The sequence below is a fragment of the Pantherophis guttatus genome, chromosome 7 (genome assembly GCF_059756535.1).
Source record: "Pantherophis guttatus breed Tessera chromosome 7, ASM5975653v1, whole genome shotgun sequence".
NCBI lineage: Eukaryota > Metazoa > Chordata > Lepidosauria > Squamata > Colubridae > Pantherophis > Pantherophis guttatus.
This window is the reverse complement of record NC_142069.1, coordinates 84,209,803-84,230,969: the sequence shown is the minus strand read 5'-3', so window position 1 is coordinate 84,230,969 and position 21,167 is coordinate 84,209,803. Positions and strand designations below refer to the sequence as shown.

Below are 21,167 nucleotides of genomic sequence, written 5' to 3'. Positions count from 1 at the left end.
AGCCTATTTCGCCTCGCTTCATCACCTCTTTCCATCAGAACCAGATGGTTTCGACAGGACTTCCATATTCAGAGACATTAATTTTTTTCCCCCTTTTGGTTGGGTCTGTTGATTTTAAGCAAGTTCTAATTTTCGGTTTTAGCCTTTCCCCTGATGTAGAAGATGGAGTGGTTAGAACTGGGAGCGGAGTCAAAAGAGAGCTCAGGCTCGAATCCCTACATAATCACAACCCTACATAAATCCAACCTCCCTTGAATTCCCTTGACTCTTATCTAACACCAACCAGGTGCTGATTGTTAGTTGAGAAGATATAGTATAGTGATGTCAACTTGCAAAGCTTTCAAGTTGCCATGAGCAGGAGGGAGGGAGAATTGATAGAGCTGATTGATTTCCCTAACTGAAGTGCATTCCATACATTCTTCCTGACCGCAATCAGAAGGAGGGTGTTGGATTTCACAGCCAGCCAAAGTGGTTAATTGGAGAATGTGATTTATGACATGGCCAGAGAGGAGGGGAGAGACAGGATCATAAATCTACGTGGGATTAGTTCTAACTGCATCCGAATATTGCCGAAATGGTGCTCCTAATAAATGACTGTATTTCTTTTGAAGTTCGGCTCATGGCTCATGAATTAATTAGGGCATCTTTCGGAAACTTCACATCTGGTGCATACCATGTTCCCCCCAAAATAAGACTGGGTTTTATATTAATTTTTGCTCCAAAAGACGCATTATGGCTTATTTTCCAGTTAGGTCTTATTTTGGGAGAAATACAGTACTAAACACCTCTGTATGGTTGACAATCTTAACTGGAGCTTATTTTTGGGGTAGGGCTTATATTACGAGCATTTTCCGGTTGGGTCTTATTTTCGGGGAAACAAGGTAGGCGTTTTAACAATAAATCAGCTTAACTGGAGCTTTTACCTGTAGGCCTGGTCTTTCATGCTTTCATCATAGACACCTGTTTTGTGTCCACGATGCCTAACAGATCCTATTTGCGTTCCTATGTTAACATTTCTAGTTTCTCCTACTTGTGTCCCATCATAGAGCTGCTGAGACCAGGAATATCAGCGTTCCTCATGCTTCCAAGAACCCATTCTGCCTTGGGCTTTCTCTGTTTGCTACGTGTGGTCGTATTCCTAATGCCCCTGAGTGGTTCAGCTGGGCTTGTGCCTCAGTTTCCCTCACCTTTCTTTGTTCAATTCAAAGCCATGTTTCCGATGACCTCTTCGGAGACTGTGAAGATAGAATTTCCTTAGATGGATGGCTGACCATGTAGATTAGCTACATAAATAAATAAATAAATAAAGGGTACCTAAATAAATAACCCGAGTCCCCTCTAAGTGTCCAATCTTTAAAGTCTGATTATCTTTTTTTTTAACAATTAAAAACAAAAGCGTTTGGAATGGATTCACATTCCAAAAACCTGGTTTCAAATGCGTTTGAGCCCTTCCTCTCTTTGCAACTTTCCAAAAGCTTCTAAACTTTCTAAAATCCGAATGCAACCACCCTTTGTCTGTTTATTCTAGAAAAAAGAGATGAAGTCCTTAAACTTACATTTAAAACTATTTTTTTCAATAAGAGGTTGAACGAAAAATCAGACTCCGTGCTGTCAAAATTGTCAATCCAAAGGTTCCTAATAGCTGAAAAGCAATTAACCAGCAATTTTGTGTTTCAAGCGATTAGAAAAGGATGTGTAGGATGTGTAGGAGAGAGCCCGAGGGAGGGGTCAAACATGTCATCAGTCTTGAGTCTCTTTGTGCCCACAAGAGATCTAACCCAGCTTCAATCCCTTTGATTCTTACCTCCCGTCAATTTGCTTGGGCCATTAGTAGTTCTTGTCGGGAGCTTAATCTTGCAATAAACCTTTATACCCATTTGAACTGCCTGGATCTTCTGATTGACAGGATAAATGCAAGCTTGATGTCTCCAAGAGCTTTAAACCTGCCAGAGATTATACGAAGAACAGCTCTCTGGAACACTTGTGGGTAATCCAAAATTCTCTCCTTGTCCAGAGAGGAATTACACAGAGCCAGTCCACCTGTTGTCTTTTCATCCCACAACAGAGTCGGCTCTACTTTTCACAGAGCCATTTTGGGTTCACCATTCCCCAGAAATTTGTTTTATAGGGTTCTTGTCAAAACTGTGTCCCTTCCTCGTGAGACATAAATCCACACTTAAAGTTGCTAATTGGTGATGTAAGCTACTGCCTATACATCCAGTGGTGGGATTCAAATAATTTAACAACCGGTTCTCTGCCCTAATGACCGTCCCATCCACGCCCCGTTTTGGGCCTAGTAGGCCTCCTTGCAGCCTCCTGGGAGCAAAAACAGGCTGGGGGGGGGGTGTGCCACCTCCCATGCCCTGTTTTGGGCCTAGTAGGCCTCCCTGCACTTACCTGGGAGCCAAAACGGAGAGAGGAAGAGAGGGGCCAACCAGCAATTTAATAACCAGTTCAGCCAAAGTGGTGCGAACCGGTTCAGCCAAAATGGTGCGAACCGGTTGAATCCCATCACTATATACATCCGTTTCTTTCTTGACTGGACTGTCTTTTTAAGCAGGTGTCCACTTTCAAACATGGGTAGTTCTCGACTTGCAAACAGTTCATTTAGTGACGGTTCGAAGTTACAATGCCACTGAAAAAAGTCACTTATGACCGTTTTTCACGCTTACAACCATAGCAGTGATCAAAATTCAGACCCTTGGCAACTGACTCATATTTATGGCGGTTGTAGTGTCCTGGAGGTCGTGGGATCATCTTCTGACAAGCAAAGTCAACAGGGAAGCCAGATTCACTTAACAACCGTGTTGCTAAATTAACCACTGCAGTGATTCACTTAATAACTGAAGCAAGAAAGGTCGTAAAACGGGGCAAATTCACTTATTTATTTATTTATTTATTTATTTATTTGTTTTATTCAATTATACCGCCCTTCTCCTAGTGGACTCAGGGCGGTGCACAGCCAGAACTAAAACACCTACCAATACAAAATTTAAAATTATTAAAAGAATTACATAACTTTGGCCCAAATTTAAAACAATTCAAATTAAAACCCATTGACAATTTAAAAAGCTAAAAAACTAAAAAAGACTAAAGAAGGGGGGGGGGTTCACGCCAGCCCTGCTTGATGGAAAAGAAAAGTTTTTAGGGCATGGCAAAAGGCCCGGAGATCCGATATCCTTCGTATCTCCAGGGGCAAATCGTTCCAGAGGGCAGGAGCTGCCACAGAAAAGGCCCTCCCCCTGGGGGTCACCAGCCGACATTGCCTGGCTGACGGCACCCTGAGGAGTCCCTCTCTGTGGGCGCGTACTGGTCGGTGGGAGGCTATCGGCGGCAGGAGGTGGTCCCGCAAATACCCAGGTCCCATGCCATGGAGCGCTTTAAAGGTGGTAACCAACACCTTGAAGCGCACCCGGAAGACCACTGGAAGCCAATGCAGCTCACGCAGGAGAGGTGTCACATGGGAGCGACCCCTCGCTCCCATAATCCCCCCGCGCGGCCGCATTCTGCACCAGTTGGAGCCTCCGGGTGCTCCTCAAGGGGAGCCCCATGTAGAGACGATTGCAGTAGTCCAGGCGGGAAGTGACGAGTGCCTGAGTGACTGTGCGTAAGGAGTCCCGATCTTAACAACAAACTCGCTTAGCAAAGAAATTTTGAGCTCACATGTGGTCGTAAGTCGAGGACTAAGTGTATTACCAGTTTAACCATTTCAAATGGAACCAGTCATAGCGGAAGGAAATCACTGAATCAGTGGAACAACTTGCCTCCAGAAGTTGTGAATGCTCCAACACTGGAAGTTTTTAAGAAGAGGTTGGACAACCATTTGTCTGAAGTGGAATAGGGTTTCCTGCCTAAGCAGGGGGTTGGACTAGAAGACCTCCAAGGTCCCTTCCCACTCTGTTATTCTACCGTCACTTTAATTTGGTACCTACGCTTTCACGATGCCCTCTCTGACTTATTTTGCTTTTTGCGTCTGACGGATTTCACGCGAAGCCAAATGTATCGGGAGATCTTTTGAGCTCCAATCTGTTATTTGTTCGAAGAGGGCCCTTTCCATCATTTCCATAACTAATTGCAGCCAAATTGAAAATGAAACATTTAATCAACCGTGATTTGCTTTCGATGGTCCTGAACCTATTGAGGACAGGGAATTACCGGATGACATAAATATGAGCTGGGTTTAATACCAAGGAGGCTTCGATTCTTTTTCCTGCGTTCAAGCAGAGGGTACGAATGGGAATTTTTAAGAGCTGAAACATATGGGGAGATTGACAATGGATTCTTTTGCTCGAGCTGCCAATTAAACAGACATCTCTCCCTGCAGGACCTTGGCAACGTCCTGCAGCTCGCAAGGTTATTGGAGCCAAATCATACACAGGAACGAAAAATCATAGGAGAATTCAGGCATTTATTTACTCCTAGGCATATACAGGACAGTCCTCGACTTACGGCCAAAAATGGAGCCCAACCTTTCTGTTGTTAAGCGAGCTTTTGCCCCATTTTAGATCTTTTATTTATTTATTTATTTATTTATTTTTATTTTTAATTTGATTTATATGCTGCCCTTCTCCGGAGACTCAGGGCGGCTTACAATGCGTTAAGCAATAGCCTTCATACTTTTGTATATTTATACAAAGTCAGCTTATTGCCCCCACAAACTGGGTCCTCATTTCACCTACCTTAGAAAGGATGGAAGGCTGAGTCAACCTTGAGCCTGGCGAGATTCGATCTTACTTTAATTGCAGACAGCTGGTGTTAAATTACAGTGCTTCTGTCTGTTGAGCTAAACCAGGCTCCTTTCTTGCAAGTTCTTGAGTAACATGGGTGTTAAAATGAATCTGGCTTTCTTCTGTTGACTTTGCTTGTCAGAAGGCCGCAAAAGGGGGAATCACGTGAACGCCCCCCCCCACCCCCCGGATATTGTGACCGTCATAAATAAGAATCGGTGGCCAAGTGTCTGAATTTTGATCCCATGATCGTGGGGATGCTGCAAAGGTGGTAACTGTGAAACGTGGTCAGAAGTAAACATTTTTCAGTGCCGTCGTAACTTGGAACGGTCACTAAATGAGCTGCTGTAAGTCGAGGACTACCTGTGTTGATACATATGCCTGGAGGCTGCTTACTCATTTGATTCTAAGTGGCTTGCAATGAGGACCCAGATTGTTGGAGGCAATGTGCTGACTCTGTAAACCGCTTAGAGAGGGCTGTGAAGCACTGTGAAGCGGTATATAAGTCTAAGTGCTATTGCTATTCCTTCCTTCCTTCCTTCCTTCCTTCCTTCCTTCCTTCCTCCTTCCTTCCTTCCTTCCTTCCTTCCTTCCTTCCTTCCTTCCTCCTTCCTTCCTCCCTCCCTCCCTCCCTCCCTCCCTTCCTTATTCCCTTTCTTATTATCCTTCCTCGCGGCTCAGAGGTTAGAATGCTGTATTGCAGGCTGACTCTGCCCACTGCCAGGAGTTCGATCCTGACCGGCTCAAGGTTGACTCAGCCGTCCATCCTTCCGAAGTCGGTAAAATGAGGACCCAGATTGTTTGGGGGACAATAGGCTGACTCTGTAAACCGCTTAGAGAGGGCTGTAAAGCACTGTGAAGCGGTATATAAGTCTAAGTGCTATTGCTATTCCTTCCTTCCTTCCTTCCTTCCTTCCTTCCTTCCTTCCTTCCTTCCTTCCTTCCTTCCTTCCTCCCTCCCTCCCTCCCTCCCTCCCTCCCTCCCTTCCTCCCTCCTTTATTCCCTTTCTTATTATCCTTCCTCGCGGCTCAGAGGTTAGAATGCTGTATTGCAGGCTGACTCTGCCCACTGCCAGGAGTTCGATCCTGACCGGCTCAAGGTTGACTCAGCCGTCCATCCTTCCGAAGTCGGTAAAATGAGGATCCAGATTGTTTGGGGGACAATAGGCTGACTCTGTAAACCGCTTAGAGAGGGCGGTAAAGCACTGTGAAGTGGTATACAACTCTTAAGTGCTATTGCTATAAATGTTGGGTGTCGTGTACTTCCCACCAAATTTTTGAAGGGCTGATAGAAAAATATTTCACACAAGCTGAGACTTGGCTATCAAAGCCGCAACTCAGACCCTACTATACCATACCTTCTGTAAGGATTCATGAACCCACTTCATAATACCTCGTCTGATAAAAAATACCTGGGGAACATAATCTTTTTAATGTACCATTGCTGTTATCAGATCAGTACGACGTAATTTCTTTGAACGTTGCTACATTTTCTTATACTGCCAGTAAAATGAGGCAGATTGTACTCACTGGAAATCCACTCCTCACTGCAATATATGATCTTGCTTCCCCCCCCACATTATTATTTTTAATGCTTCTTATTTGTAACGCTGGTCTTGTGACCGTAATGAAAATGATGATTGTCGGTTGTCCTGAGCTACCCTCCCTCCTTTCCCCTCCCTTCTTTTTTCCTTCCCTCCCTCCCTCCTTCCCTCCCTTCTTCCTTTTTCCTTCCTTCCTTCCCTCTCTCTCTCCTTCCCCCTCCCTCCCTCCTTCCCCGTCCTTCCCTCCTTTCCCCTCCCTTCTTTTTTCCTTCCTTCCCTCCCTCCCTCCTTCTTTCCCTCTCTCCCTTCTTTTTTCTTTCCCTCCCTCCCTCCTCCCCTTCTTCCTTCCTTCCTTTCCTCCCTCCTTCCTTCCTTCCCTCCCTCCTCCCTTCTTCCTTCCTTCCTTCCCTCTCTCCTTCCCTCCCCACTCCCCCCTCACTTCCATCCCTTCTTTTTTCCTTCCCTCCCTCCCTCCTTCCTTCCCTCCCTCCTTCCTTTTTCCTTCCTTCCCTCCTTCCCCCCTCCCTCCTTCCCCCTTCTTTTTTCCTTCCCTCCCTCCCTCCTTCCTTCCCTCCTTCCTTTCCTCCCTCCCCCTCCTTCCTTTTTCCTTCCTTCCTTCCTTCCTTCCCTCCTTCCCCCTCCCTCCTTCCTTCCATCCCTCCCTCCTTCCTTTTTCCTTCCCTCCTCCCTCCTTCCTTCCTTCCTTCCTTCCTTCCTTCCTTCCTTCCTTCCTTTCCTTCCTTCCTTCCGTCTTTCCCTCCTTCCCTCCTTCCTTCTCCACACCTACAGCTCCTGAGAGAGTTTTTTTTATAAAAAACCCAACCCCTCCATTGCTACTTAACCTCAAGAGGAAAATAGCTGTGTTTGCTCGGGGATTTAGTCAATTGAGCTACCCAGATTTCCTTAAGGTGTGTGTGGGTGTCAAATCTTTTAGAGAAAGAAATTAACAACCCTAAAAACAAACAGACACCACCACAGGATGAGAATAATGAATTGTTGTGTGGTTCTTTCTGGACCGCCGCAGATCAAAAACCAAGAAAATCCAGGTGCCTTTTGAAAAAGCATCTTTGGGACAACTATGACCTGAACGACTGAGAATCTCCATAGACATTCGCAAATAGATGTTTTACCATCGGACGTACATGTCTCATGTTACTCCTTTATATATTTCATTTATGGGGTTTTTTTTCACTCCTAAAAACAGAATGCGCTTGGACAGTTGTCATTTTTCACTTAAGAAGCATCACTTTCAGCTCAGGTTTAATGCCACTAATTTAAATGAACCCTCAGGATGGACCTGCCTTCGCCCTTGTCTTAACAAGCAGTTAAGTTTTGCTGACCAGAAAATTTGCCTGGATCTTAGAGCCGACGTCTTTGGTCTCATCTTACTCGTTTTGTAATTTGGAATTCTGCCTCCCTTTAGCGTTGTTGCTAGGGAGGAAGGGATATGGCAACTGCCTGGTTTCTTTTGCTTTGAGCTCCGTGTTTGTGCTAAATTCACTTTATTGGCACCAATCTAGGCACGAAAGCAGCTCGCCTTTTGCTGGAATGCCTGCTAGAGCAGGGAACATAGATTTACTCCAAGTTCAGGTAGTGCTTGATTCATTTAGTTCATTTAGTGACTGTTCAAAGTTATAACGTCTCCTTCCTTCCTTCCTTCCTTCCTTCCTTCCTTCCTTCCTTCCTTCCTTCCTTCCTTCCACCTCCCTCCCTCCCTCCTTCCCCCTCCCTTCTTTTTTCCTTCCCTAACTCCTTACCTCCCTCCCGCCTTCCTTTTTCCTTCCTTCCTTCCTTCCTTCCTTCCTTCCTCCCTCCCTCCCTCCCTTCCCTCCCTCCCTCCTTCCCTCCCTCCTTCCTTTTTCCTTCCTTCCTTCCCTCCCTCCCTCCTTACTTCCTTCCCTTCCTCCCTCCCTCCCTCTCTCCTTCCCCTTCCCTCCCTCCTTCCCCCTCCCTCCCTCCTTCCCCCTCCCTTCTTTCCCTCCCTCCCTCCTCCCCTCTTCTTTTTTCCTTCCCTCCCTTCTTTTTTCCTTCCTTCCCTTCCTCCCTTCTTTTTTCCTTCCTTCCCTCCCTCCTTACTTCCTTCCCTTCCTCCCTCCCTCCCTCCTTCCTTCGCTCCCTCCTTCCTTTTTCCTTCCTTTCTTCCCTCCTCCCCCTCCTCCCCCTTCCTTTTTTCCTTCCCTCCCTCCCTCCTTCCCTCCCTCCCTCCTTCCTTTTTCCTTCCTTCCCACCCTCCTTCCCCCTCCCTCCTTCCCCCTTCCTACTTTTTTCCTTCCTTCCTTCCTTCCTTCCTTCCTTCCTTCCTTCCTTCCTTCCTTCCTTTTTCCTTCCTTCCTTCTTTCCCTCCCTCCCTCCCTCCTTCCTTCCTTCTCCACATCTACAGCTCCTGAGAGAGTTTTTTTAAAAAATCCAAACCCTCCATTGCTACTTAACTTCAAGAGGAAAATAGCTGTGTTTGCTCGGAGATTTAGTCAAGTGACTCTTTTAGCTTTGGTACTAAAGGCAAAGATTAATTTATAGATCAGTTGTGTGTCTCCTGATCTAATGGAGATCTCTAGAAGCTTGCAATGCTTTTGTTTTTCCATGTAACAACGTCTATCTCCTTAAAACAGAACTGAGAGTTAAAATAATTCTTATAAAATACTGCTTTTCTTTAAAATTACATGATTATTTTCAATATTTCTGGATGACATTGAATAATCAAATTGGTACACATGACCCTAGGATACCTGTAGAGCAGATGAAATGATTAATGCAGGTCAAAAATTTTGGAGGTGCGGAATTCAAAACCAGTCTTTGGCCATTAATTCTACTTTGGATGCAATATACCATTTTTCCCTGAAAATATGACCTATCCCGAAAGTAAGTTCAGTAGATGGCATACAACTTCCAAGATTAGGAAGAGTTTGGTCAATGTACTGTATTTTTTGGACTATAAGACACACCTGACTATAAAACGCACCTAAATTTAGAAAAGGAAAACAACAACAACAAAAAGTTTTTGGCCTCCATGTGCCCCATTTTCAGGCCTTTTTTCGGGCCTTTTCCAGCCTTTTTCCAGCCCGTTTTTTTTTTGAGACTTTTTACAGCCCATTTTTTAAAGCCTCGAAAACAGGCCAAAAAAGCCTTTAAAATGGGCCAAAAAAAGCACCTCCAAAAACGGGCTGAAAAAAGCCTCAAAAATGGACTGAAAAAAGCCTAAAAAATGGGCTGAAAAAAGCCTTGAAAATGGGCCGAAGAAAGGCCTGAAAAAGGCTGAGAAAACCCTCGAAAACGGGCCAAAAAAAGCCTCGAAAACAGGCCAAAAAGCCTTAAAAATGGGCCAAAAAAAGCATCTCGAAAAACGGGCTGAAAAAAGCCTCAAAAATGGGCTGAAAAAAGCCTAAAAATGGGCTGAAAAAAGCCTTGAAAATGAGCCGAAGAAAGGCCTGAAAAAGGCTGAGAAAACCCTTGAAAACGGGCCAAAAAAGCCTCGAAAACAGGCCAAAAAAGCCTTAAAAATGGGCCAAAAAAAAGCACCTCGAAAAACGGGCTGAAAAAAGCCTAAAAATGGGCTGAAAAAAAGCCTTGAAAATGGGCCAAGGAAAGGCCTGAAAAAGGCCGAGAAAACCCTCGAAAACGGGCCAAAAAAAGCCTTGAAAATGGGCCGAAAAAAGGCCTGAAAAAGGCCACAAAATGAGGTGTATGGAGACAAAAAAACGGCTGGCGGGTGGGTGGGGCTTCAGCAATATTCAGTCTATAAGACATTTTCACCCCCTTTTGGGAGACAAAAAAGTGTGTCTTATAGTCTGAAAAATACGGTATATGTCCTGGAAATTAGGAAAAGGAAACCTTTGGAGAGAGGCTGCTTCGAATCCTATGACGTATTGGTGTTCCCAATTATTTAGATGGGGAAAGTGTTCTCTCTCTCTCTCTCTCTCTCTCTTTTTTGGTTTGATTTATATGCCGCCCTTCTCCGGAGACTCAGGGCGGCTTACAGTGCGTTAAGTGTTAAGCCTTCATCCGTTTGTATATTTATACAAAGTCAGCTTATTGCCCCCACAATCCGGGTCCTCATTTTACCTACCTTAGAAAAGATGGAAGGCTGAGTCAACCTTGAGCCTGGGGAGATTTGAACTTGCAGTAATTGCAGGCAGCTGATGTTAATAACAGTGCTTTAGTCTGCTGCACCACCAGGGCTCAGTGACATAGCTTGAATGGTTTGTTCTGAGATTGAATCTCTGAGATTCTCGTGAGCCAAGGGACTATTTTGAGTGTGATGCAGGGGTGAAATCCAGCAGGTTCTGACAGGTTCTGGAGAACTGGTAGCGGAAATTTTGAGCAGTTCGGAGAACCGGCAAATAACACCTCTGCCTGGCCCCAGAGTGGGGTGGGAATGGAGATTTTGCAGTATCCTTTCCCAAGGAGTGGGGAGGGAATGGAGATTTTGCAGTATCCTTCCCCTGCCATGCCCACCAAGGCACGCCCACCAAGCCACACCCACAGAACCGGTAGTTAAAAAAATTAGATTTCACCACTGGTGTGATGGTGAGAAAAGGAATCACTCGGTTGATAATCTACTGCATTTCCCATTGTTTATTTATTTATTGGTTCAATTTATATGCCGCCCTTCTCCGGAGACTCAGGGTGGCTTACAATGCGTTAAGCAATAGCCTTCATACTTTTAGTAGGGCTTTCGGCCCCCCCATAAGGGGTGTTATTTTTTATACAAAATCAGTTTATTGCCCCCACAATCCGGGTCCTCATTTTACCTACCTCGAAAGGATGGAAGGCTGAGTCAACCTTGAGCCTGATGAGATTTGAACTTGCAGTAATTGCAGGCAGCTGGTGCTACTTAACAGCACTTTAGTCTGCTGCGCCACCAAGGCTCTTAAAAATGGTTGTTTTTGTAATTAAGGGTCTGGCTTCTTGAGCTATTAATAGTTCCCTGGAACTGTTCTTCCAATAGTTCCAGGGAACAGCCATTGTTTCCATTTTTTAACCATTCCTATGTGAATTCCCATACAAAAACTCAATTTTTTAATCATTGCTTCGTGCCGTCCCAACCCATAACACAAGAGAAGCAGATGTGCCACAATTGCGTACAGCTGCCCGCACGTCTTTTTAAAAACGCGTCTTGTACATGTGTGATTTTTTCCCGTCGGGGTAAAATCCACGATGGAAAGAATTTCTTGACTTCCAAAGATTCATTTACTGACTGTTCACAGTTACGACGGCATTGAAAAAAGTATCTTATGATGATTTTTCGCACTTTCAACCTTTGTGGCCTCTCTATGATCGTAGGATCAAAATTCAGATTGCTTGGCAACAAATGTCTTACTTGACCACAGAAAGTTTGGGCTCGATTGTGGTCAGAAGTCGAGGACTGCCTGTAACCTCCTACCTCCCCTCCATCATAGCTAATAAAGATGGAATCCGATTGTCCGTCTGAATGCATACCCTGCTTCCTTTCATCCTGGCCCCTTCGTCTCCCTGCTGAAGCAGCATTCAGCTAATATTAGATGGGAATCCACCTATTAATGCCTTGGCAATGATGATTTATTTAAAAGACTTCATAAAAGAAGCCCATCGTGGCATTTTCTATTTTTAAAACTCCTCTCTCTCTGGCTTTTAATATATTGTATTAATTTAATATATATTATATTAACAGAGAGAGAGAGAAAAAGGGAGGAAATGGAAATAGAAATTGCCATTATGGCAAAATTTGTCTTGAGCTAGTTGGGCCAGCTTGCCATTAAAAAAAAAAATCCTTCCCTCCCTCCTTCCTTCCTTCCTTCTTTCCTTTCTTCCCTCCCTCCCACTCTCCCTCCCTCCCTCTCCTTTCCCTTCCCTTCTTTCCCTTTCTCACCTTCTATTCTCCCTCCCTCCCTCGCTCCCACCCTCTCTGTTCTTTACTTTCCCTTCCTTTACTTTCTGATCTTCCTTCCTTCCTCCCTCTCTCCCTCTCTCCCTCCCTCCCACCTTTCCTTCCCTCCCTCCCCTCCCTCTTCTTACCCTTCCCTTCCTTCCCTTTCTCATCTACCTTCCTTTCTTCTTCCCTCCTCCCTCTCTCTTCTTTCTTTTCCCTTCCTTCCCTTTCTCATCTTCCTTTCCTTCCTTCCTTCTTTCTTTCCTTCCTTCCTTCCTTTCCTCCCTCCCTCCCTCTTCTTCCCCTTCCCTTCCTTCACTTTCTCATCTTCCTTCCTTTCTTCTTCCCTCCTCCCTCTCTCTTCTTACCCTTCCCTTCCTTCCCTTTCTCATCTTCCTTCCTTTCTTCTTCCCTCCTTCCTCTCTCTTCTTACCCTTCCCTTCCTTCCCTTTCTCATCTTCCTTCCTTTCTTCTTCCCTCCTCCCTCCCTCTTCTTTCCCTTCCCTTTTTTCCCTTTCTCACCTTCTATTCTCCCTCCCTCCCTCGCTCCCACCCTCCCTGTTCTTTACTTTCCCTTCCTTTACTTTCTGATCTTCCTCCCTCCCTCCCTCTCTCCCTCCCTCCCTCCCACCTTTCCTTCCTTCCCTCCCTCCCCTCCCTCTTCTTTCCCTTCCCTTCCTTCCCTTTCTCTCCTTCCTTCCTTCCTTCCTTCCTTCCTTCCTTCCTTCCTTCCTTCCTTCCTTCCCTCTTCTTACCCTTCCCTTCCTTCCCTTTCTCATCTTCCTTCCTTTCTTCTTCCCTCCTTCCTCTCTCTTCTTACCCTTCCCTTCCTTCCCTTTCTCATCTTCCTTCCTTTCTTCTTCCCTCCTCCCTCCCTCTTCTTTCCCTTCCCTTTTTTCCCTTTCTCACCTTCTATTCTCCCTCCCTCCCTCGCTCCCACCCTCCCTGTTCTTTACTTTCCCTTCCTTTACTTTCTGATCTTCCTCCCTCCCTCCCTCTCTCCCTCCCTCCCTCCCACCTTTCCTTCCCTACCTGCCCTCCCTCTTCTTACCCTTCCCTTCCTTCCCTTTCTCATCTTCCTTCCTTTCTTCTTCCCTCCTCCCTCTCTCTTCTTTCCCTTCCCTTCCTTCCCTTTCTCATCTTCCTTCCTTCCCTCCCTCCCTCTTTCCTTCCCTCCCTCTTCTTACCCTTCCCTTCCTTCCCTTTCTCATCTTCCTTCCTTTCTTTTTCTCTCCTCCCTCTCTCTTCTTTCCCTTCCCTTCCTTCCCTTTCTCATCTTCCTTCCTTCCCTCCCTCCCTCTTTCCTTCCCTCCCTCTTCTTACCCTTCCCTTCCTTCCCTTTCTCATCTTCCTTCCTTTCTTTTTCTCTCCTCCCTCTCTCTTCTTTCCCTTCCCTTCCTTCCCTTTCTCATCTTCCTTCCTTCCTTCCTTCCTTCCTTCCTTCCCTCCCTCTTCTTACTCTTCCCTTCCTTCACTTTCTAATCTTCGTTCCTCTCTTCTTCCCTCCTCCCTCCCTCTTCTTTCCCTTCCCTTCCTTCCCTTTCTCATCACCACAAAGTATTTGTGCCACACCATGGGTGTGACAATGGAAAAAATCTAGCTCCATGGCAACTGGCGGTTCCTTGGCCAATCTGGTTTCAAACTGTTCAAGAACAAAAGCTGAGAATGCCTTCACCGTCTCTGTGAAGCCACCCTTGCGAGAGTCTTCAAGGACAGGAGTCACAAGGGCCCAAGAGTGAATCCAAGACTCAACTCAACTGGTTATGAATGCTTTATGGCTCCTGTTTGGTGTCCTGCTGACAGGGATGACCAGTCGGGATTCATCTCACCTCACCTGTACATAAATGGTGAGGAGGTGGAGAGGGTGGGTAGTTTTAAATTTCTGGGCATTTATATCTCGGAGGACCTCTCATGGACTATGAATGCTAACATGCTTGTGAAGAAGGCACAGAAGAGGCTGGTGGTCTGCAGAAAAATTATTTGCATTTTTTTATATTGCCCTAAATACTATTTATCTTTTTAAAAAATTCATATTCGTGGTCAGTGGGATTTAAAATGACGAATTAAGTGGTCCCTGAGATCCGAAAGGTTGGTGACCCCTGGTCCAAAGGACCGGAAGGCAGGACAAGAAACAATAGGTGGAAACTAATCGAGCAGAGGTGCAACATGGAACTAAGGAGAAACTTCCTAACAGTGAGGACAATCGACCAGCGGAACAGCTTGCCACCAGAAGTTGTGGGTGCTCCATCACTGGACGTTTTTAAGAAGAAACTGGACAGCCACTTGTCTGAAATGGTATAGGACTGTGATGGTGAACCTATGGCACAGGTGGCACACGGAGCCATATTGGTGGGCACGCGAGCTGAACTCCGGTGTGCATGCGTGTGCTGGCCAGCTGATTTTTGGGCCTTCTGGGCCCACCAGAAGTCGGGAAACAGGCCGTTTTTGGCCTCTGGAGGGTCTCTGGGTGGGGTGGTGGTGTGAGGAAGGCCCGTTTTTCGCTCTCCCCAGGCTCCAGAGGCTTTCTAGGAGCCTGGGGAGGATGAAAATGGCTTTCCCCCCTCCCCGAGGCCCTCAAGAGGCCAAAAACGGCCTGTTTCCTGACTTCTGGTGGGACCAGAAGGTCTGTTTTTCGCTCTGCCCAGGCTCCAGAGCCTTTCTAGGAGCCTGGGGAGGGTGAAAATTGCCTTCCCCACCCCTCCGGAGGCTGGAAATGGCTTGTTTCCTGACTTCCGGTTCCATCAGAAATCCGGTGGCCCACTATGCCACCGCGTGCCAAAAGTGGAGGGAGCAGGGGGTGGTCACACGCACATGCGCAGGGAGCGGGGCACATAGAATTATGGGTGTGGGCACACATGCGCGCGACCCCCCCCGCTCCCCCGCTTTTGGCACTCAATGGCAAAAAGGTTAGCCATCACTGGTATAGGATCTCCTGCTTGAGCAGAGGGTTGGACTAGAAGGCCTCCAAGGTCCCTTCCAGCTTCTATTCTGATTGATTGATTGACCTTCTGCCAGATTCGCTTAACAACCATGTTACTGGCCGAACAATTGCAGTCATTCCCTTAAAAGCCGTGGCTAGGAAGATGGTAAAAATGGGCCAAAAACTGGCCCGGAACAGCTGTCCTGGTTAGGAATGGAAATTTTGGGCTCGGCTGTGGTCGTAGGTCGAGGACTAAGCCATCACCATTCAACCAGGCGGTTATTGTCTCAGGTGTGAGGTAGTCAAATCGGGATTTAGTGCCGTTTCCTTGGTACAAAAGAAGTAGGAAAGTTGAGCCATTCTTCGAACAGAACCTGATCAGGGCTCTAATGAGTTGGGAGCAAGAGGCCAGGAGATTAGCTTGCGCGGCGGACGCCAAACAAAAGAATATTGACGACATCGTCCTGCTTGGCTTCCAGAGTCCCGTCCTCCTACTTTGAAACACATTGAATGGGTTGGCCGGGATACCTCTCAACACCTTTCCTGGCTGATGAGTCCTTTTTTTTTTTTGGTGCTGGTTTTGTTCTCCGGACGGCACTTTTTTTTTTTTTCCATTGCATCCGTTAATGTCCTCCGTCTGCCCTTCCCTTCTCTTGTCGAACAAACCCCGAGTCTTTCCTTCTCAGGTGACAAGGAAAAGTTTGACCCGGAGGGCTTGAAAAACAGACCCACAGCCAAGGAAGTGGGCCGAGTCCTCCACTCCTGGCAGCAACTTCAAAACAGGAACTCGTCGTCCTCCAAGTCCTTGTCTTAATACTGCGCGGCGTGATTTTTTTTCTCAGAATAACAGGGACTTGGAGGTCTTCTAATCGAGGGGTCACCGACCTTTCGGACTTCAGGGACCACTAAATTCATAATTTTAAATCCCGCGGACCGCTAATATGATCTGCCTAATGACCGGCTGGGTGGGCATGGTTGGATAGTCATGTGACTTGGTGGGTGTCGCCAACTCGATGTCACTCACGTCAAGGGGCACCTCGCCAGCCTCTACTTGCCCCTCCCCTCCCAGCCACTCCGCGCCTCCCCGCCCGGGCTCCTTAGGACCCCGACAGGAAGCAGTTGTTGGAGCTAAGCAGCCACCACGAGAAAGAGTTGGCAAAACAGCTGGCTCAGTTCAAATTGGATCTGGCTGAGAAGGAGGCTCAGCAGAAGCACCTCATTGAGGACTAGGAGCATAGGCTTTCCAAGCAGAGGGAAGACCTGCGGGAGTGCAAGGCCAGGTACCAGCACCTGGAAGCTCAGCGGGCTGAGATGGTCAGCCAGTTCCAGGCCATGATGCAGTCCCACTGGAACGAGGCCCTCCGGCTCTTTGCCACCAGCGGCACTTTCCTCCAGCCTTCACCCAAAGCCCCACACCAGGAGGCTGAAGCAGACCCCAAGTCGGAATTTCTGCCCCCCTCCGACCCACACAAAAAGACCCCGAAGGGGGACACTCCCAAAGCAACACAAACGTTCATTGCACGTATCTGTCCCAGGGGCCGTAGTTTGGGGACCCCTGATTTAGTGCAATATAAAAAAATGCAAATAATTTTTCTGTGGACCACCAATTTTCTCATGGACCACCAAACCCCTGCTCAAGCGGGAGACCCCTGTTCCATTCCAGACAAAGGCCTGAGCAGTCTCTTCTTAAAAACATTTTAAAGTTTAAGTACGAGAAATAGAAGAATTTGGTAAGGTGGCAGGGCTTAAAATAAAGAAAGAAAAGACCACGTTAATAACCAAAAATCTTACCAATAGCCAGAAAAAAGGAATTAGAGAGGAAACTGGAAATACAGACAACTAAGAAAGTTAAATATCTGGGAATCTGGTTGACGGCAAAATGTTCATCGATTAAAGTGGATAATTCCAATAAACTACTCCAACAAGTAAAAAAAAAGATTTGGATAATTGGGGAAAATTACAACTACCATTAATTGGAAGAATAGCCACAATCAAAATGAATATATTATCAAATACTTTAATTTCTCTTTCAAACAATACCAATAAAATTAGGAAGGAAATTTTTTGAAGAGTTAAATAAAGTAACAGCAAAATTTGTTTGGCTAGGGGAAAAAACCCTGAATAAAACAAAAACAGTTACAAAAACAGGATCCATCCTGTTCATCAACAGATCCCTCAGAAGGTCAGGCAGCTGTTCCTCTGAATGGAGTTATCGACACTGGAAGCTTTTAAAGATTTTTAAAAACTTCTTTAAAAGCTTCCAGTGTCAATAACTCCATTCAGAGGAACAGCTGCCTGACCTTCTGAGGGATCTGTTGATGAATAGGATGGATCCATTGGGAATCAGCTGCTAGGACAGATCCCGAAGGAGGTGGATCTTCAAAGTTTTCAGGTCTTCAACTCTCTAGAGCGGTTTATCATCAAAACTATTGCTTTCTCCCTTGACAATCCCTCTGAGATCCAAACATAGAACATAGAATGATAGAGTTGGTGGGACCTCAAAGGTCTTCTGGTCCAACCACCTGCTAGAGCAGGAGACCGTATATCATTTCAGACAATCAAATGGTTGTCCAGTCTCTTTTTGAAAGCCTCCAGTGATGGGGCACCCACAACTTCTGAAGGCAAGCTATCCCGTAGGTTGATTGCTCTCACCGTTAGGAAATTTCTCCTTAATTCTAGGTTGCTTTTCTCCTCGGTTAGTTTCCAACCATTGTTTCTTGTCTTGCTTTTTGGTGCTTTGGAAAATAGACTGACCCCCTCGTCTTTGTAGGAGCCCCTCTGTCACTGCGTTTTTATATTTACCAGCTGAGCTCATTATTTCTGGACTATCAGACTTTCCGTAGCTTGCCAAGAATCCTTATCAGTAAGCTACGTGTATCCACCCACATTCTTTCACAGACACTTTTCTTTTGTTCTCTTGCCAGGAAGGTCCGGCTGAGAAGCAGCCGGCACGGACCTTTATTCAAAATGTAACTTATTAGATCAGTTAGGTGTTTTATTTTTTTAAAATTTTCTTTATAACAAATAAATGAGCTTTCTTAGAAAATATCTTCGGGTTTTGTTTTCTTAAAGTATACTTGCAAGGAAAGGTCTCGATCCGCCCCTCGTAATCAAGGTGCGATTATCCCAAAAGCAGAATGGGATTAATCAACGCCCCGACACCCTCAAATATTGGAATATTGCTATCACGTCTCCCCTAGTCCTTCCCTTCCCTTCGCTAGACTAGACATACCCAACTCCTCCTGTTTCTTTTAGCCTCCAGCTAAAAGAATCATTTTTGTGGCTCTTCTCTGCACTCTTTCCAGAGTCTCAACCTCTTTTTTTTTTTAATTGTGGACACCATGCAAGGAACCATCATGTCCATCAACAGGATCAGTCAACTCTGCAGCTGAATGAGATCTGGGAGAAAAGAAAGACCCTAGAAAGAGTGCAGAGAAGAGCAACAGGGATGATAAGAGACTAAACCGTAGGATGAATGGTTAAGGGAACTAGGTATGTGAGAATAATGAACCGATGAAACAGCTAGCCTATGAGAGTTACCAGTGCTCCATCTCTGGAAGTTTTCAAGAAAGATTGAACATTCGTTTGTCCAGGATGGTATAAGGTCTCCTGCCTTGGGCAATGTTGTGGTCTGCCAGCGGCCAGCAGAGCTGGCAGCAGATTCGGACAGTGAGGAGGTTGGGGAGGAACGTGGGCCAGTCCTGGAGTCTGGGGAAGGCTCGGACGAGGGCTCTGAGACGGAGGCAGAGAGGTGGACGAGGCCATCTGGTAGTTCTTTGCTGCCTCCGGAGTCTGACATCAGCGAGACAGAAGAACAGTGTGAGCCTGTTCCCAGTGTGCGCATGTGCAGAGCTGCCGGAAGACAGGAACAATTAAGAAAACAGGGTCGACTTGGGAGTAAGGCTTGGAGATGATTGGCCCCTCCCATAAGACATAAAAGAGAAGCGAACGGGACGTGAGCTTTTGCAGGAAGCAATGAGTTCATCTGGTCGGTAAAAGCTTTGGAAAAGTTCCATTTGACTCTGTGCTAAGTTTGGCCTTGCCCTGCGTGTGGCAATTAGTTCTCTGGCAGCATTCCAAGGGAGATAAGGTGGGTGTTTGTAAACACTCCTCTGTATGGAGGAGTGGACTGGAAATGACAATAATTCACAGCCGTATGAATTAAAGAGGTTTGCCGGGACTAAGATTGTGCTGTATACTTTCGAAGGAAGCCTAGGTCATAACAGGCAGGGGGTTTGACTAGAAGACCTCCAAGGTTGCTTCCAGCCTTACGACTCTTACGATTCTTGCTGGGCATTTCGCTCTTTGTTCTTTCTCCAGCCTTCGAGATGATTTTCCTACCCTATTGCTTCCAACTGCTTGCTGTCCCCTCAAAGAACCCTCTATTCTGGGCTATTTTTCTTCTCCATCTTTTGTGCCAATGAAAACTTGGTACCAGCAGCTCCCCTTTACGTTGCCCTTCCAGGCACAGTTCCTGCACTGTAACATTGTGGGGGAAGACTTTGAACATTGCTGAAAATAGCAAGAAGCCATGGAAATCAGCCAGCATCCTTAATTGCACCGGGGAACAATTTGACTGATCCTGTAAGGGATTTGTTGATGAATATGCTGAAACGGAGTCTCAGAGAAGTCACTGCAGTCCTCGTCCCTTGGCAGAAGAAGGTGAGCTGCAGGCAAAGATAGGGAAGGAGGGGAAATCAAGCTCTCTCTTTTGAGTTTGATCTGGTCTTCAGGCTGGGCAAGAATCCAACAGATAGCAAAATAACAGAATTGGAAGGGACCAGTGGTGAAATCCAAATTTTTCTACTATTGGTTCTGTGGGCGTGGCTTGGTGGGCGTGGCAGGATACTGCAGAATCTCCATTCCCTCCCACTCCTGGGGGAAGGATACTGCAGAATCTCCACTCCCACCTCACTCCTGGGGGAAGGATACTGCAAAATCTTCACTCCCACCCCACTCCTGGGGGAAGGATATTGCAGAATCTCTACTCCCACTCTAGGGGAAGGATACTGCAAAATCTCTACTCCCACCCCACTCTAGGGGAAGGATACTGCAAAATCCCCATTCCCTCCCCACTCCTGGAGGAAGGATACTGCAGAATCTCCATTCCCACCACACCCCAGGGGGAAGGATACTGTAAAATCTCCACTCCCACCCCACTCCTGGGGGAAGGATACTGCAAAATCCCCATTCCCTCCCCACTCCTGGGGGAAGGATACTGCAGAATCTCCATTCCCACCCCACTCTGGGGCCAGCCAGAGGTGGTATTTGCCAGTTTTCCGAACTACTCAAAATTTCCGCTACCGGTTCTCCAGAGCCTGTCGGAACCTGCTGGATTTCACCCGTGGGTTGATCCCCTCTTCTTTGTGGCAGCATATTGGAAGACTGCTACCATGTCAGAATCTTCTCTTTAGAATCTTCTGAAACTGCAACAAGCTCCTTAGATGAATGAGCTTTAGAAAACAGGCAGGTATTGCAGATTGTGGTAGGTGAGTCAGCCAAACTACCCATGGCAAAGGGTGAGAAAAGGCTTGACAGATGCAAAGCGAAGAGATTTCCATCAGCAACCCAAGTTGTACCACCCTTCCTCTCTGCAGATCTCGAAGGATCACGTTATCATTTCCTTCATGGAAGCACCAAGCAGAGTGAGATTAACTTCCATTATAATGAGCCACGGTGGCGCGGTGGTTAGAGTGCGGTATTGCAAGCTCCTTCTCCTGCCTGCCGGCTGCCTGCAATTTGGCAGTTCAAATCTCACCAGGCTCAAGGTTGACTCAGCCTTCCGTCCTTCCGAGGTGGGTAAAATGAGGACCCAGATTGCTGAGGGGGCAAGAGGCTGACTGTCAGACTACGTTGCTATCTCAAAATTAAATGAATTTCCAAACTGCCAATCTTTAAGGAAATCTTTCTTTAATTGAGCACAGCCACCGGATCATGACTCCGCATGGACAAGACTGACCTTTTGCCCCCCCAATCCCTCCCTTTCCGATCCCCAAATCTCTGCTTCTCATTGGCTATCTTCCAAGTCATTCTTCAGACTTCTTTTCTCGTCATCTCCCAGGAATGTGCCCCCTCCCCTCATTTCCACGACAACCCGACTTCAAAGGGATTTGGCAGGCAAAAGTTTCAGA

General features: G+C 46.5%; 1 long non-coding RNA gene across 1 annotated transcript; it reads left to right on the top strand.

Moving 5' to 3' along the window:
• Window positions 1-13,545: 13,545 nt before the first annotated feature.
• On the top strand, window positions 13,546-20,927 carry LOC132709176 (uncharacterized). Its single transcript, XR_009620226.2, has 3 exons — window positions 13,546-13,963; window positions 19,502-19,698; window positions 20,634-20,927. It is a non-coding gene; the product is annotated as an uncharacterized LOC132709176 (long non-coding RNA).
• Window positions 20,928-21,167: the final 240 nt, after the last annotated feature.